Below are 19,301 nucleotides of genomic sequence, written 5' to 3'. Positions count from 1 at the left end.
ACTGACTGATTGATTGATTGATTGAAATCTTTATTAACAGTTTGCAGAATTACAGTACATTTCAAGCACAAACTCAATACAAAGACTGTTAACTGTGAGTGGACGACCCAATTAAGCCTTACACTTGTTTACAACAGGGTCCACATTGTTCAATTCATCAAAACATTTAGAGACAAACAAATAGACACTTCTATGTAGTTAAAGAACAGAACAGGAATTCATCATATAGGAAGCGAAAAGGGAAAAAAAGTATATATACAGTGAGGGGAACAGGGGGATAAAAGAAAAGAAAACGAAAGACAGAGTGTAGGGCGCCTGCACACAACACCATGCGTTGATGCCATGTGTGCATATGTGCAGGCACCCAACACCACGTCCATACAAAAACATAGTACAATCCATAGTACAAAGACAGAGTGTAGGGCGCCTGCACACAACACCATGCGTTGATGCCATGTGTGCATATGTGCAGGCACCCAACACCACGTCCATACAAAAACATAGTACAATCCAGATACAAATTCAGCTTTTACAGAGGCCAGTTTCGAATTGCAGCCATCCGTAGGTGCCCTTTGAGAGCAGTTTTGAAGGAGCCAAGGGATTCACATGTCTTAATGACTGTTGGTAGGGCGTTCCACATTTTGGTCGCATAGGAGCGAAAAGAATTTAGTCCCTTGTTTGTGCCGAATCTGGGTTGTACATGGTTTGTTGCACTCCCTCTGGTGTTGTGGGTGTGGACTTCGTTTACATTAAGGAAGTATTTAGACAGGTACATGGGTATCTTGGTGGTGTATCTAATCTTGTGGACCAGACCCATTGCAAGATGCTGTACTCTGTCGTCGACCCTAAGCCATCCCAGCCTGTCAAAGTGGGCAGGGGTGAGGTGGGTTCGGGGGGTGAGGCCAAGTAGGAGCCTGACCAGTTTGTTTTGGGAGGTCTGGAGCCTTGTTTTAAGGGCCTTTGAGGTGCTGTGGTACCAGGAGGTGGATGCATAGTCAAAGAAACCTTGTACAAGGGCTCCTGTTAAGGTCTTCAAGGTGTTTTTGTCGACCAGTGAGGAGATCCTGTAGAGGAATCTTGTTCTTTGATTTACTTTTTTGATTACGTTGGTGGCCATCTTATCACCGGAAAGATTGGCCTCCAGGATGGAACCTAGGTAGGTAATTTGATCCTTCCGTGTGATAATATCATCACCAACTCTAACCAAGAAGCCATCTGCCTTTTTGAGATTACTATTTGATCCGAAGAGAATGGATTCAGTTTTTCCCAGGTGTAAGGATAGTTTGTTATCAGCGAGCCAGGTGCAGATTCTACCGAGTTCAGAGCTGAGGGTCTTTTCAACCTGCAGTTTGTTCCTGTCCGAGACCAGCAGTGCTGAGTCGTCTGCGAACAGGAACAAGTTGCAGTCACAAGCTGAAGTCATGTCGTTTACATATATTAGGAACAGTAAAGGCCCTAGTATGCTTCCTTGTGGGACGCCACAGCTCACTGGGAGGGGGGGGGACAGTGTTCCGTTCACTTCCACCATCTGTTCTCTCCCCTCCAGGTAGGATTGCATCCAGCTCACTGATGTGCTATCAAAACCAATAGCTTTAAGCTTGTTAACCAGTATGGAGTGGTTCACGGTGTCAAAAGCCTTTTGGAGGTCCAGCATGACCATGCCGCAGTATTTTCCAGCATCCACCTCGTGTTTGATGTGGTCGCTCAAATAGAGAAGGCATGTGTCAGTGGAGTGGGATGTTCTGAAACCAGATTGGAACTCGTACAACAATTTATTAGTGGCAAGATACTTTTCAACCTGTTCATAGACTATTTTTTCCATCACTTTCGAGATGGAGCTTAGAATAGAAATAGGGCGGTAGTTGCCGGGTTCTAATTTGCTCCCTTTTTTGTACAGGGGGGTTACTTTGGCCAGTTTAAAATCTCTGGGGACCTGTCCTTGTTTGATGGAGAGGTTAACTATGTGGGTGATGACTGGAGCTATGGAAATGGCTGAGTCTCTGAGAAATTTGGAGGGAATATTGTCATGGCCAGTGGCCTTGTGGGGTTGGAGGGCACTCAGTTTCTTAAGTACCTCCTCAGTTGTTACCATTGTCATTTTAAAATCATCTTTACAAACACCTAGGTTTTTGTAGAAGCCTTTGATGTGCTCTACACCAAAACGCCCAGAGTGGGAGGGCAGTTTGTTAACCAGCATTGTTGCAATGTTTGTAAAGAAGATGTTCAAGTGATTGGCTACATCAACCTTGTCAGTGATGAGGGTGTTATTTGATTTGATGTTTATGTTAGTAAACCTGGTTTTAAGTTTCTGACCACAGCCTAGTTGGTTGTTTAGTAGCTTCCAGAGCTCCCGAGGATTGTTTTTGATTTCCTCGGCTTTATCATTGATAAAGTTACTTTTGGCTGATTTGGTCATGGCAATTACACCGTTTCTTAGCTTGTTACATTGGGTTTTAAGGATGCACAGTTTGGTTTGGAGATCACTGTCGAAGCGCTTAGCTAGCTTGGACTTGCATTTAAGAAGTTCAGAGCATTTGTTGTCTCTGGCTTTCATTGCAGTCAGTATGTCCGAATTCATCCATGGCTCCGAGCGGGTTTTGACCCTGATGGTTCTCAGAGGAGCCATGTTGTTTAGTACTGTTGTAAATTTGGTTTTAAAGCCAAGCCATGCTTCTTCGACTAGTGAGCTCCTGAGCACATCGGACCAATCCAGTCTCTCCAGTTCTAGGTTAAAGGCCTCACTAGAGTAGGTTTTGAGGTCCCTAGATATGACTGTTTTGTGACAGTCAAATTTTAGTTTCTGTATTTTGCGGGTACAGAAAATCATAAAATGATCACTGAGCCCACATACAATAACCCCTTTCTTGGAGATTCTGGATTTGTCCGAGGTCAGAATGAGATCAATGACAGTTTGAGTAGAATCACACACTCTTGTGGGTTGGGTAATTAGCTGGCTGAAACCATGCAGATCACAGAGCCGACTAAACGATTTAAACACAGGCACTTCCTTACGATGCATGTCCGTATTCCAGTCGCCAATCAGGATTTTCTCTACAGATTCCTCCCCAGCTAAGCACCCCTCAAGAATATCATAGAACCCGTGCTGATCAGGCGGTCTATAGACGGTGCCAACTAGTACTGATTTAGCATTTTTGAAAATTAATTCAACCCACACAGTTTCAATTTCATCATGCTGTAATTCAGTACGAGTAACATATTCAGTGTCTTTGTGAATATACATGCACACGCCACCACCATGCCTGTTTCTGTCGTTCCTAATGACAGTATAGTTTTCTATTTCTATCTCTGGGTCCTTAGTGGACTCGTCAAGCTTAGTTTCAGAAAAACACAGGATGTTTGCCTTACCGTTTTGAAATAGATGTCTGATCTCTGCCAGTTTGCGACTGAGGCTATTCACATTCAAATGAAACAGATGAAGGCCGTTGGTTTCGACGATTGTGTTAATTTCGTCGGTGTTGAAATAGTCTGAGGTGTGAATGTGGATGGGCGGTGGAATTTCCGTGGCTGAGGTGTGAGTGGGGAGGGGCGGTGGAATGTCAATGCCATTGTCCTCAGTAGTCCTGGATTGACTGGGCATGTCAGGACATGTCCTGCACATGTCAATGCCATTGTCCTCAGTAGTCCTGGATTGACTGGGGGTGTGGGGGAGGGGGGGGTGTTCCTCGGTTTCGATCACAGCCGGGTTGGTTTCAGCAAACATAACGCCCGCGGTGAAATAAGGGGGTCCGCTGGCGTTGGTTGTATGCTGTGGGGGAGAGGCTGGAGAGCGTTCCCAGGCTGATCTTGGAGTTGCGTCCGTGGTCAAGTCCATGGAGGCGGCGCTCTGGAAGCCGTGGCGCGTTGCGATGGAAACGGCTGTGGCTTGCGGAAGTACCTCTTGCTGTAGGAGCAGTCTCGCTTGTGAGACCGCTTGTGATCGTGTAACCGGTCCAGGATTGAAATGAATGTCTCCCGATAGCAACAGGCATAAAATAATCACAGTTCTGCGATCCATTTTGCCAGTCGGGGGCTTGTACTTGCGATTCGGGTTCGCTGTTAACAGGCCATGAATCGCCGCCGACCCAAAAGAAATGTGTTTGCATTCCAAACCATTTAGGAGGAAATAGTCGCTGTGAAACTCAAACTCCTCTGCTTCGTTTCCGTATCGTTCCATCTCTTCTTGGTGTAAACTCCATGTTGAATTAAAGCATGCGTCCGTAATCCATAGGATGAAGAATAGGTAAAAGGCGGAACAAGTTGAAAACATAGCTACCGGTTCTTGGTTGGAGAGAGCTCCTGGGAATGCGACTGCTCAGGTCGAACGCTCAGGTCACAAGGTATACCAACTATAGAATATCAAATTGAGATTCTGGTTGGCTTATTTACATTACTGGTCTGTGGTCAGGATCTTGAAACAGAACCTGTATTCTCAGTTGAGATTCTCAACTTTGTATTGACATCAGGGTTCAGCCAATACTGTTCTTGTCAGATGACTTCTTATTGTGAAAAATGATTAAATCATGATTAGACACCATTCTTCAGGTATAAAACCCCATGATCCCATCATAGAATTACACCATTTGGTCCAAGAACCCCTGGAGTTAAGGTGAGTGTCCCGCTGCAGTGCTGCATTTCTATTCCTGCATGTGATTAGGCATTTTACATTTGGTTGCATGTCAAAATGTTGTCTGTTTTATAAGACTCATCTGGCCTGGGCATCAACTCTTTTTTCCACCGCCCAAGTTTTTTCAGTTTTTCTTCTTCTCCGTCACTCTGGGTGTGCCTCGATCTGTAACCCGAGACACGTAGTGCGGAAACACTTTAGCTGTTCCGCAAACTTTCTAAGGTGAGTCCATTTCAGCTCAGTCAGAGTAGCCTATTTGTTTGCAATTGTAGTAGCCTACTATTATACTGTAGTACTCAAATAATGTACTCCTACATTTCAAAGATAAAGATTCAGTGACCCCGTTCTGTCGACCTCGTTCGATACATAAACGAGCCTAAAACCTTTACAGATTAGTTCGTTATTCTTCTTGAATCACTGTACAGAGTAGAGTGCTGAGTCGACGTCGTTATTGACATCTTTAAGTTGTTGTTTATTAAAATTATACGACATAAATTAACGTATATGGGACTGGTTTTCACATTTGTTTTGTAAAGGGCGCAGGGACTCAGGGTATTACCTCTCATTGCAGTTGCATCAGATTGGACAGGAAATACATTTCATACTACAAATTCATTCAACAGATTACCTATTCCAAAGGAAACGGGAGCATTGCTTTTATTTAAAGACAAATTAATAATGCCCACACTTGTTATATGAATTATGTAAAAATGTAAATAGTGAGGTGTTGGAGTCACAAAGGGATAACAAAAAAATCAAAGGGAAGCTCTGCACACTCAGATCTGCGCACAATCAAAATATCTATTTTGCAAGCTTTCGGTCTACTGACCACCTTCAGGCATCATTATTAATTATGTAACAAATATGATAAGAAAACTTAAAAAGAGAAACGCATGAAGACAGAGAGGAAGGAGCAACCCCGGCCATGATTGCTTAAATAGATGACACTTTTTAATGATGTAATGTAACTCCCTCCCTTTGTATAATGACTTTCCAAATTGTCAAATGTTTTTCTGACATGCTGAAGGCCAAAATAATGATTCGTCTTAGGCTATGCGTCTCCACCTAGCAATAGTGAAGGGTAAGAGAAAGTCAAATGCATAAATTCAATGAAGATCCGCACAGCAGCAAGGACATGTATACCGGTATTCTAAAATTCTCCATCTATTTGCCATAACTTTACACAAGGGAAGACATGAATGCTGCATAGTAGCTACCTTTGTTTTGTTATTTTCAACTTAAAATGTATTCATTTTTGAGCTAACCGCTCCATTACGCAGCTATACAGTATGTATGTATACACGTCTGTCTCTGTGTCTGTATGTCTGAGCATGGACAGCTACAACACCTCGCCGATACTGCTGGATGGCACAGTTGAGCAGCGTCACACACACACACACACACACACACACACACACACACGCACACGCACACACACACACGCACACACACACACACACACACACACACACACACACACACACACACACACACACACACACACACACACACACAGAGGCCATGGAGGAGGGCTAGTATGTATACCGGTAGTTGCACCACTCAGTTCACTCAGGAGTGTTTTTTCATGAACGAACAATAAAACACACAAAGACAACAGACAAACAAGTAGACATAACATGTTTCCAGACATCATCTTATATGAATAATAAAATAAAATTATAAATGCTGTTGCATATTAAAGGGGGTTACACACAGTCATTATATTACTTGTTGTTTTGTTATTTTCAACATGGTTACAGTCACAAGAATGCTGTGTATCCTGACATCACCGCCTGCTCACCAGTACACGCTCCAGAGACCACATCACACCCGTCCTCCACGACCTACACTGGCTTCCCATCAAACAAAGAATTCACTACAAAATCCTGCTCACCACCTACAAAGCTCTCAATAACCTGGCTCCCCCCTATCTTTCCGATCTTCTTGAACCATATGTCCCCCCCCGCTCCCTCAGGTCCAGTGAAGCCAACCTCCTGAAGGTCCGCAAGGCCAAGTACCGCACTTGGGGTGACAGGGCCTTTTACGTCTCGGCCCCCAAACTCTGGAATGAACTCCCCAACCACCTCAGAGCTGCCCCCTCTCTCCCCTCTTTCAAAACCTCACTCAAAACCCACCTCTTCAAAATAGCTTTCCCCAGTTGACGTCTCGTTTATCCTTTTATCTTTTTAACCCTGTATCTGTTATGTTTTATTTTGTCTTTTTTCTCTTAATAAAGTCTGTTCTTAGTGTTCCCTGTAAAGCGCTTTGGGTATTCAGAAAAGCGCTATATAAATCTGAGCTATTATTATTATTATTATCAACCTCAGCAGAAATTGATGATGTAAAACCAGCAAATGCTTTTACATCACACATTTTGCAACTCCTGCATGTACTTATTTAGGTGGGTAAAAATATGGTTTGACCCTAAAGAAATTGTAACAAAAGGTTTCTCAACTGATGTTTGTAGTATTAGGTGTCCTAAATAACATACTCAAAGTTTACCAAAGTTTGACCACCCGAAAGATGTTTTTTTTTTTCAAGATGGCCGCCGTCAGTTCTTAAAAAACCATTACTCCTCCATTATTCATCATAGAAAAGTAATTTTGGTGTCTAACCCTATGTTTTGGTTATCTAGGAATCCAATTAGCATATATACATTTGAGTCAAGCAATTACAAGTACAATGATATATTAAAGCAATTGGTTATAAGGTTATAACAGTGTAATAGGACATTTCCCTTTTCTATAATGCCGTACTTCACATTCTGTTGAAGCTTTCAGGAGATTTATTTTGATACCATAACAATAAGGAATACATTCATTATTACTGGGCGGTACTAGACGGACTCCTAGACCCCAAAAACATAGGGTTAGACACAAAAAGTACTTGTCTAGGATGAATAATGAAGGAGTTAGGCTATTTTAATGGTTTTTAGGCCATCTTGGACGCCATCTTGAAGATAACACCTTTCGGGTGGTCAAACTTTGGTAAACTTTTAGTATGTTATTAAGGACACCTAATACTACATAAATCAGTTGAGAAACCTTTTGTTACAATTTTTTTAGGGTAAGGTGCTTTTTTTTCATATATTTACCCGCCTAATTGTACCTTACTGGTCTTCTCTCACTGGTAGATTCCCTCTGTGTTGTTCAAGCATTACTCACTGGGTGTGTCCAGTCCCAGCCAGCTTTACATGTTCCATAAGCACACACTGAAACTCATTTTGCTGTTTGTCTCTATCTTTCCTTATCAGCATTCACTGAGGACTGAACAGCAAGACAGCAGGCCAGAGTCCAACTTGACCTCAATAGCTCTGTAAGTAAAACAAGGCCGTTTATTTATTCTAAATTATGTCTGGAACTATCGATTATTTCCTTTGTGATTACTGTATCGATAACCTTTTTGATTAATCGAATAATCAAGAAGCATTGCTTTGTTCCTTTGTTTAATTCTTTATATCAACAAATTAGTCTGACTACAACAGTGGTTTTCAACCAGTGGTCCGGGGACCATCATTGGTCCGGGGACCACCGGTGGTCCTTGAGGGGGCTCCAGGTGGTCCCTAGCTAAATACTGGAGAGTTTCGTTTTATGCTCAAGAGTTAAATTATTGTTAAAAAAATTACTTAATTTACAAGAAGTCTATACAATTAGAGAATGTTACAATTTAGGCATTTAGCAGACGCTCTTAATCCAGAGCAAGAACAAAAACAAGGCATGGGAATACATCACATAAAAAGCATTTATCATGAAACATGCGTAAGCTAAGAAAGTAACAGTGGAATATCGAATGTTAAAGATGGAGTGACAAATCATGACAATGAACACAATATTTTGGGCCGATCAAATCATTAGAAAGAAGAAAATAAAGGCAGGAGACAACACTATTTGTTTCTTATAAATTATTTGATCGGCCCAAAACATTGTGTTCATTGTCATGATTTGTCACGATCCGAGTTGGCTGTGATTATCGATTATTTTGTATAATTGATTATATTGATTAGTTTGATTAACTGTTGCATCCTTATTCTAAATGTCAACTATTTGGTAGTATTGTATTTGTTCTGTTATATCTTAAAAATCACACATAGTTCTAATGTCATAATTTCTTTCTGTTATTAGATTCTCCTGAACTATTTTCTCACCGTGTCAACAAAGATGTCTGACCAGCTACAGAAATTTGTTGCAGAAAAGAAGAGCGTGATTGAGTTGCTGAGAGTTGCTGCACCAATTATAATGTTGTTCATGGACAATGTGGAGAGCAAAGAGAGAGCTGTGTTCATGAAGGAGCAGTTCCAGAAAGTGCGTGATCGTCTGGATGTTGTTTCCGAGGGGATGCGGAAGGTCTCTGATGAGATCAAGAAAAGTGCTGTGGATGCCAAGTACTTCTCAGTGGAGGAGAATATCACTAACCAATTCCGGAAGTACATGGACATTCTCAATGCCAAGCCCAAGTTTCGTGAAGTCAAGAAAAAGCAATTCATGGATCACTTCGAGAGGGCTGGTGGTGCCCAAAACCTTCATGTCCTCTACCAAGCAGTGACAGGAGGAGGCACGTTTTCAGGTCCTGAATCTGTCCTGGAGATCATTCTTAACTATGAGGAGAAAAGTCGGCGAGTAGTGGAGGACTACTGCTTCAGATTAATGAAGCTCTTCTGTATTGGTATCATTGCCCTGATGGGCCACACTGCTCTAAAGGGGTATGGCGATGAGGTGGAAGGGCTCCTTAATACCTGGAGCGAGAAGATGAAGGATGTGCAATCCAAGATGAATGTTGTCATCGAGGACTGCATTGTTAGTTTTCCCAAACAGGCCGAGCTGGATTCCCGTCGTTTGGTTAGAGACCATTCTGACTTAACCAACCAACAGCTGGCTGATGCGCATCATAGAGAAGCTGAAGAAGAAGTATGACTGGGTGTTTTGGTCTGTTCGCGTATACAGGTCACCTTCAGGGTTTTTTTCCAGGGGGGAATTCCACTGTCTAACAGGAAAAAGTCGTTTCAAGGTCGTTTCAAACGATGAGAAATTAAATGTTGTGATATCCTACAGTGCCTCGCCAGAGCCTGTTGACAGGAACAACATCCAGCGTCTGATCCAGGGCCAGAAGAAAACTACTCTGATCAGTGTAGCAGAGCTCCTGTTTGCAGAGCTGCCTGGTCCCTGTGTGGTACACACAGTCAAGACCCAGTGCAAAGACCTCGCCTGCTCTTGGAGCTTCCCAGATGAGCTGCACTACTGGGAGGAATTCACTGAGAAGAACTTCTACATCTGTGCTCACTCTGCTTGAAGTGCTGAAGAGCTCGAAAAGGAGCAAGCTATACAACCAAACAGGCTTCCAGGGGACCTTTGTTTGCACTGACTTTGCTCTCATATAGCAGAAAAAATTACCTTTTGCTTCAATGTCTCACCCCATAAGCCATAACCCAGACCTGAGGCAGATTCTACAAATGCCTTCTAGACCAGTAGTTCTTGAACCAAAAAAATAAATTAATTTGGCCGTGAAAATTAAAATGTAAGATTATTTGGATATCCTACCCTACAGGATAGGTTGGCACTAAGGACATCTGGGGACCTCAATGTAAAATTGGCTATTTTGTACAATTATAAAATGTAAAACGATATATAACGTAATGTAAAGTACACTTGATGTGGACATGCACGGTACATCATTATCAGACTTAATTTTATGCTTCAACATCTTGTTTATGCCCCAAAATGAGTGGATATACAGGTTTTGTAGCAATTGTACAAATATTGAATCTTAATTGTCAAATGTTTAAGCATGTTCTAATCATGTATACTTTACGTTACTTAAAAACGTTTTCCAAATATTTTATGTTTTTACTTTTTGGGAAGAAAATGCCAATTTAACACAGATGCTCTTCCTTGGTGCCCACCTATTTGAATCTCTCTCTCTATATATATATATATATATATATATATATATATATATATATATATATATAGAGAGAGAGAGAATATATATATATATATATATATATTGGTTTTTTGACACTTTGTTTAACAACACATAGTAAATGCATTTGATTTATAGTTGTTTACCTTCAATGAATTCAGTCTGCCTTTCTTTTCTTTCATTTGTTCTTTCATTTTCATTTACTTACTTTAGTAATGTCCAGAACAGGTGTCACATCTTTACCTGTGACTTTGTACAATAGATTGTGGAATTTAAGTGTTTTTATGAATATCCGAGTCCACAGTTATGCCTCGATAAAATATTATAGCAGTTTAATGGCACACATATCCTATTCTTTCTGTCTTTAATTGTAGATATTTACAATCTTGTTTATTAGGGTAGGTACCCTCCCAAAAAAATTATCCTCCCCCTGGTCAGCCGGATGACTGATGGAGGGGAAAGGAACTGGTTGGAATAATGTGTTCCTTCCACGCGCTACGTTCAACCCGGGAAACTTCCCCATGTCAGGTGAAAAGAAGCGGCTTAGACCCGTTATTCATAGAAGGAAGCATGTCAGTCCGTTGCTTTCCCCAGGTTGGCAGAGAGAGTCTAGTTCCCAGGATTACATTAGATAATTGACAGTGGGTGAAAAAATGCGTTGCAAAATCGTGGGATAAAAAATGTAAGAAAAAATAAAAACTTGTTTATTGAGATTTATTGTATCCTAAGATTTTTGATCTTTGATCTTTTGATCTTTGAAGTGCATTTGTACTACCATGCTATAAGGAGGTGCACAGTAATGGATACAAAAACATTGGATAATCCAGCTAATGTTGAGTCTATGTTGGAAATTTGATTTGAAGGTCCTGCCTTATTGAGTATTAGGAACAATCTAATGACACTTTATAGAATGCTTACCGGTATGTTGTGTTTTTACTTTTCATATAATGGGAACTATTTTAAGATATATATTACATGACCCATTACAGATAATACATCAGAATGTATCTGCTGTGGCCTGTTATGCCTTGTATAGGTACAGTAGGTACAAGTGAATGCCAATGAATGTCCCAGTCTTCTTTACAAATAAATATTTTATTACATTTCATTGTTTGGGGTTTTTGTGAACAGTTCACCTTTTGAGAAATTATGAGCTGAAATGGTGACATGGTTCTAAATACATTATCCATTTTAGAAGTGTACGTAATTAACAACAGAGGCATAGTAATAAAGTACAATTACCCAAGTACTGTGCTTGAGTACAATTTCAAGGTAATTTGACCTGTGTGTTGACATTTCTTGATACTTTATACTTCTACTCCACCATTCATCTCAGAGGCAATTTTTTTTCTGTATATTGAAAATAGCCGATCTATACTAGCTAATGATCTATAATAAAGCCAATTTAAAATGATATACATGCTTCTGTAATGGGCATTCAGTATAATGAGTATATTTAGTTGCAATTACTTTTGTACTTTAACTTGGATGGATGGATGATTTTATTTTGTAGTGTAAACGGAATTTACTTGATGGCATCAATCTAATGCAATGCAAAATGCAAATGTGTTAGTAGTGTACAGTAAGTACCAAACTACCAAAAACAGGAACAATCTGTGTATGGTACAGTGAGGAGTTAATTTGTTCAGCGGAGGAAGAGATGCACTAGTTAGTTGTAGTGTTCAGACAGTGGTATAGTTACTATACTTATAAGTCCAACTCTAGGCAGAGATATACATTCGACAAGCTCCAGACACCTGCTCCCACAATAATATGTTTTATAGGTATTAAAGAGTAAAGACACAAATACATGTCATACATGCATACATGAGTATGTTTTGGACTGTGTCCGTCCGTGTGTGTGTGCCATTTATTTTAGATTTTTGCATTGGCTATTCAAAAATAGCAGATATACAAGCTTGAGCTTGCATCTGCTACTTTTGAACATTAAAAAAACTTGAAAGTGATGATTCAGAAGGCATTTGTAGAAAGGCTTCCTGAAAGCCAATGAAGCCCATAAAGTCTCTGCTCTCATTATTATCTTTATCTAGTTGTATCGTATGTTCATCCGGTGGTATCCTCCCGTCGGTTCCTGGGGGCCCTGTGCCAGGATATCTCTGCTATGGTATCCTCCCGTCGGTTCCTGGGGGCCCTGTGCCAGGATATCTCTGCTAGTTGCTTCTAGACGGATCTGCCCTTGGTCGTTAAATCATCCCTCCTATGTGCAGATTTGCACAGGCCAATGTGACTGGTCTCATTGTTTTCTGCTAAATTGGGGATGTGGATTCTTGTCCTTGATAAATGGCTTTCCTGCACCATTGGGTGCACTAGGGGCCTGTTATATCCCTTATCTCTCCATATAATAGGAGAGGAGGGTTGCTCAGGACCATTCATTGCTGGTGGCAGTGGGTGGCCCCCCATCCATCGGTTCCTTGGAGTAGGTGGGGGAGACATTTTGTGTTGCCTTTTTTTTTTTTTAATACTGTTTTTATTAGGCATTTTTGTATGACAATTTCAGAATATTATCGACAATGATAATAAGTAATTCAGTTAAATAAAATGTATGTTCCACATACAATACATAATAAAAAAGACATAAGTGTGATAAACATGAGTTCTGTGCTGTAGGACCACAACAGGACCACAATGGAATCAAGCCCTTTGGGTTTTTTGTGTTAATCGTACACTGTACGATTAAACACAAAACACAAACAGCAAACTGTTAATAAAGTATTCAATCAGATCAAAATGTAAGCCCTGGGGCTCTGTAACCTGAACCTCTCCCTCCCTATTAGCAGCACCACACTGTTTGGCATGAAATCTATCAAAAATCTGAACAATCCTCAGTATTTCATCATTCAAAGTTATACCAGTGAATTGTGACAGTTTCTCTCAAAGTAAACTACCAGGGCAGCAGCAGACACAGGGTTAGGCCCAGGCCAGTCTCTCGAGACAGACTGAAAAGAGGGCTCTGTTTTTCCTTTGTTTTGACGATGGGTACCCAGATTGGGCCCAGGCCAACATCAGGCTCCATCGGGCTATAGCTAGCTACCAGGTAATTAATTAGTGGAACAAACAAAATATCACCAAGGCAAGAACAAAGTCGAGCAATGTGGTTTTGGACGAGGAGATTGAGGACATAAAGAAATCACTGAACTTTATGTCTGGTGAAATGTCAACAATCTCTAAACAGCAAAATATTAATGTATTTATTATTGCAGTAATAGCCAAGACCACAATTATCCGTCAACACTTTTATTTTCTAATGTTAGATGAAACCATTCTACATGCAGGCTTTTCCTCATGAGATGAGATAATGTGTGTGACAGCATAAATCCAGTTTATCTGCACTGCAGTTAAATCAGGCATCACAATGGAAGAGATGGACCTGGAGTCCAGACAATCAGACATTACTGATTAGATGAGATGATAGGAGAGTTTGCTGGTTGTTTCTTGCTGCTGTTATTTTCATAGTCAATCTATCAGCCGCCCACACACTTTGGATGAGAGCCCACATTCCGAGGGGGTTAAATTAGTCAAATTTTAAGGGAAAAACACTTTCAGTAGCATGTCGAAATAGCAGACCTACGCGATCACCGTCCTGCAACACAAGTATGAATTGGGCTTCAAGCTTGACATGATGATGCCAAACTATCATTGGCCAAGGTTAGAGTGGCCCACTGGTTATTGTAGGTTCCCTGCTTATACCGCTTACCTGATGATCATCATTTTCGAAGCAAAATCTAGTAGTGAAATCTTAAAGATGGATTGCTGTTTTTTTCCCCAGTTTTTCATGTGTCTATGAGGTGACAGTACTTCATTAGACGCCTTGGTGTGGTTGTTATGTGCAATGATGTCTTGCCTTTGTATTTAGGGTTTCTTCATGGAGGCTGAAACCTTGACAGTCAAACGTGCCAATGAAAAGAAAACAGTGATATAGTGACATCACAATATCATCACCTCCCCTAACCCAGTGTTTCCCAACCTGTGTTCCGCGACACTTTAGTGTTCCGTTTGATATGTCCAGAAGTTCCACCTGATTTGTCCAAAAGTAACTTTTCGTAGCTTAAAGATCTCGGGGCACATCGGCGTTAACGTGCTGCGTTAACCTGATAAATAAATATCGGGGTCTCACTCTGTACAGAGCTTCTGGGTCTGCAGCGGCCAGGAGGCGGTGTGTGTGTGTGTGTGTGTGTGTGTGTGTGTGTGTGTGTGTGCATGTGTGTGTGTGCATGTGTGTGTAATGCTGTTTCCACTTTGTTTGCAGTGATGTTTTGGCACGATGTGCTACTTTTGCATGATGTTTTTATTTTTAGACTTTTTATGCCTGCGTGATTTTGTTTAGCATTTTGAACTTTTTGCACATTGCATGTTGTACATTTGCTGATGTTGTGTTTGGATAATGTTTACACTAACATGTTTTACCTGTACATTGCATGTTGTATGTACATAGGCCTACTTATTTTATGAACATTGCGCACACACACACACACACACACACACACACACACACACACACACACACACACACACACAAAGGGGGCTTGGCACAGGGGGCGTGGGTATGTCCATGCAGATAGTTGCTTCGCGGAGGCCTCGCGGAGGCCTCGCGGAGTGGGGTGTGGTAGAGGACATCTCCCTGAACGTGTGGGTATGTCCAGATAGTTGCCTCGAGGAGCCGTCTTTTGTACAGTGTCCAACTGTCCACTTTATAAAGCCATGCGCTCCAGTGAATAGCATTTATCCATTTAGATAAAAATCAAACGCAGCTCGCGGAGTCAGTTCAGTCAGTCAACCTCAAGGGAGGTTCTTGCCATGCTCAAAGGCCCTTACTATGCTCAAGGGGTTAACATGCTGCTTTACTATGTGGGAGTATATGTGTGTACAAGTCTCACACGTCATTCGCCGATGCGGCAGTCAGCTGACTAATTGGGCAGGCTACTTAAGCTCACTAGACTCCATGATCTTCCTGCCTTCCTCTGCTCATGGTTCCCGGTTGTATGTGATGTTTTCTCCCACCACCACCCCAGCACCACCGGTGGGCTCTGCTCTCCCATGGGGGGGTTATTGTATATCTATCTCCCTGCTCTTATGTTTTATGTTGTTGCTAATCATGCCGAGCAGGGAGAAATCCAGCAGAGCCGAACGCCAAAGTCAAATATCATATGCACACTCATTACTCATGCTGCAATAAATATTGTTTAATCTATTCGTGAGTTGTCTGACTGAACTGTATTATTATTATTATTTAATTACTTATTTTTACACAGAAACATAATGTGTGTCTTATAGCATCATTTAAATGCTTAATTTGTAGTTTTAATGTGCAAATTAAACTTTTTTTCAATACTCTAGACTGAGGTACTCTTATTTTGAAGAGATAGTCCACCGGAAGTCTTAAATTAGCTCATAAGATTAGCTCACTAGACAGTGCCCTGGCTGCTCTGCAGATAGACTGTTGTGCTCTTCGTGAGGAAAGCTTGAAATGCCAAAGAACTATCTCATCATCATTGACATGCAGAAGAAGTAGGCTACTGTTTTCTTAGCTTTGTGACTGACCAATGAGAAGCAGATTGTATTTGTCTGTCACAAATACAAGTTCTGTCCTGCAAGCCCATGTCAACAACACAGACAAGGCAGCTGTGCGCGAGGTGAGTCCTGCAAATTAAATTGACCCAATATTATTTTGTAGAACCTACAGTAGCAAAGCATATTAAAGATAATGGTTTGGAGAATAGGCTGGTCTCTCTTTTTTTCAAGAGATAAGCCATTGCATACAGGTTCTTAAACTTTTTAATTTCAAGGACCCCCATAACTCTGAGAGTAAAACCAAATGGACCCATAAGAGTCCCATTTGATTCCATTTGTACAGTATCAGAGTTAAAAGTTATAAAAGGCTCCATATGGTTCCATTTGTACTAGTACACTCTCAGAGTTACAGACCTGTAAGGGTCCATGATTTGGTTCCATTTGCACACTCTCAGAGTTACAGACCTATAATGGGTCCATTTGGAACCCCCTCAAGGAACCATGAGGGTCCCTGGATCACACCTTTGAGAGCCACTGCTTTAAATAAATACATAACTAATATAGAGCATATTTGATCAAATTTAGGAGCCAAACTTTTTTGACAAACAGAACCGCACACGCACGACACATGCACATGTGTCCTCTTTTTGGTCATTCAGAATATGGTATGCCTATATGTAAACGATTAAAGTGATGATACATTAACTACTTTTTCTGGGGACCCCCTGCTGGAACCCATGCAGCTGAGGACCCCTGGAATTAAGCCCCGGGCCCACCTTGAGAACACACTGAATTAGACCATGATGATTGGACAGATTGAACAGGCACTTCTCCATGGAACCGCTTCATAGTCAGTGGTCGTCCTTCTCTTTCTGTGCACAGTGGGGCACTGTTGCATCACGCTGCAGAGGGGCAGTGTGAAGAACTGGATATATTGTCCCAGGCCTCAAATAAAACTGTGCCCACCTGCCCTGGGCAAATCTGCATTCAGCCTGCAAACCGCTATTTGTCAGTGTGTGCGAGTGCTAACACATCCGATTAAAGGAGAATGTCAACTGATGCTATAGCCTAAAATCAGCATGCACACACGACGAGGCATTCTTTTTCATGTTATCTGCACTCCAACCAGTGTTAATATAATGTTGACAGCAATTTAGCAATGTAGTTTCAGAATACAATTCCATTAAAGTCATCTGAAATGTTAGTCTACATTTAGCTGACTAAATATATCATCAAGATTTTAGTCAAATATCTATACCGTTGATTTAGTCGACTAACATTTATGGCGTGTCTTGATGGCGTTGGAATTTGACAATTAAGTGCTAATGGCCGTGGCGATATGGCAGAGCCACCTTCAAGTCTGGCTGAAAGACATCTCCCATCATTTCTAAACAATTGTTGCTTGTGCTTGTAGGCACGCACGCACACGCACACGCACGCACGCGCACACGCACACACACACACACACACACACACACACACACACACACACACACAATCAACCTCTCTCTCTCTCTCTCTCTCTCTCTCTCTCTGTGTGTGTGTCTTGGGTAGATACTAATTGCGCGGGGACGTAAACAGGGCAGTCAGGTGTGGAGGACGATGAATGGAGCGTGAATATCAATCTCGCCACATCAGTGTCATCATCAGATGACTTTGACGGGGAGGTTCCAGGGGGCGCTCATTAGGCGTCTGCGATAAGCCCACGGCGGGCCACTTGCAGCCCAAGGTTATTATAGTTCAGAATCCAGAATTTATCTTTATTTATTTATTTTATTCTTTGGGGGGGGAGTTTTGACTTATTTTTGACAACCTCACCTGAAACATTATTATTTAATTGTAAATGCACTATTTGAATAGGACAGAACACAAACCATATCTCTACTTCATCTCAAAATGCTTTTGGTGTCCGCTACGCACTAAGAAGTGGGCCTATATGCAGGAATTTAAGTTTCTTAGACCCACACCTGGAGCCCAGGAAAACAACATCAAATTTCAGCCGGGCCGTCTCCAACTGCAGGTCAGCATGTGCTTACTGAAAGATTGATTGAATGACATGGGGTTGGGGCAGAACATTGTCGATCCGAGGAGAAGAAAAAATAAATAGAGAAGGGAAATGAAATGAGGGTAATGGGTAGGTGAGGATTAAACATAGTTGTCCTGCCATGACACAGCACCGGCTGGTGAGTTGAAGAACTCCACAAAGGTACTTCTCACAGCGCAAGCCTATTCGCCTGAAGAATTGTTCCCAACAACCCTTACAATTGGGCGGAGAGAATTTGGAATCTCCTCTGCCACGTTGGAACCAGGATGCCTGCCGGTGCCATCTGAGGAGATTATGGAGGACGGTGATGGCTCTCACAACTTTCTCTGCATTCTCGGGTTCAGCTTGACCGCCGAGTGCAAGATGCAGAACTGTTAAGCCATCAAGCCAAAGGCCATGTCCACCATCATCCGTGCACGGGCCAGGCGGTAGTTGTAAATCCTCTGGGAGTGGGTCTGGAGGTATTTTCCAGGGACTGACCACATCATGTCCCACCGCAGAGGAAAGGCTTCATCTGCCACGAAGACATATACGCGGCAGGTCCGAGGTGCTCAGCGTTTGGGAGCGGTTCATCATCCGGGAGGTTGAGTGTTCCGTCCCTCAGAACTTCACCAAACGCTGATGCCCAGAGGATGCCGCTGTCATTGGAACTGCCATAACCTCCCACATACACCATACGGAACAGGTAGTTGACATCTACCACAGCCAGAAGGACGATGGAATACTGGCCTTTGCTTTGTAATTGTAGAGGCGGGCCCCTGAACGTATGGGTGCCTGAATGACATCATGTTTGCCATCCAGTGCACCCACACATTGAGGGAAGTTCCACTTCTGCTCAAAAACATTGGCTGCAGCCACTCCTCCTTCGTCGGCACAGGCATCAATTCTCGTCGTACCAAAACCAAACACTCCCAGATGGCTTCAGCAACGGTGGGCACAATCTCAGCCACAGTGGATCTGCCCACGCGGAAATTATAAGCGATGGTGGCAAAATAATCCCCATGGGTAAGGTATCTGAAATAGAGGTATAGACAACAATCATCATGTTAGCAAGCTAAACTCACATGTTACAAGTTTGGTCTATGACCCACAACTCCACTACATCTCTGAGGCAAATAATGTACTTTTTGATCCACTTTTTACAAGTTATCCATTTTACAAGTTAACCACTTGAACCCCAGCATCCCT

The 19,301-nt window shown here is 41.9% G+C and overlaps 1 pseudogene across 1 annotated transcript; it reads left to right on the top strand.

The window, feature by feature from the left end:
• Positions 1–8,832: 8,832 nt before the first annotated feature.
• Positions 8,833–10,074, top strand: LOC308312069 (protein rapunzel-like; annotated as a pseudogene). The gene has a single exon. The product of its transcript is annotated as a protein rapunzel-like (transcript).
• The last annotated feature ends 9,227 nt before the right edge of the window (positions 10,075–19,301 follow it).

Source organism: Protomyctophum bolini, assembly GCF_963924005.1.
Source record: "Protomyctophum bolini genome assembly, contig: SCAFFOLD_147, whole genome shotgun sequence".
NCBI classification, from domain to species: domain Eukaryota; kingdom Metazoa; phylum Chordata; class Actinopteri; order Myctophiformes; family Myctophidae; genus Protomyctophum; species Protomyctophum bolini.
Note: the sequence above shows the minus strand (reverse complement) of the source record. Positions and strands in the feature narration are given on the sequence as shown.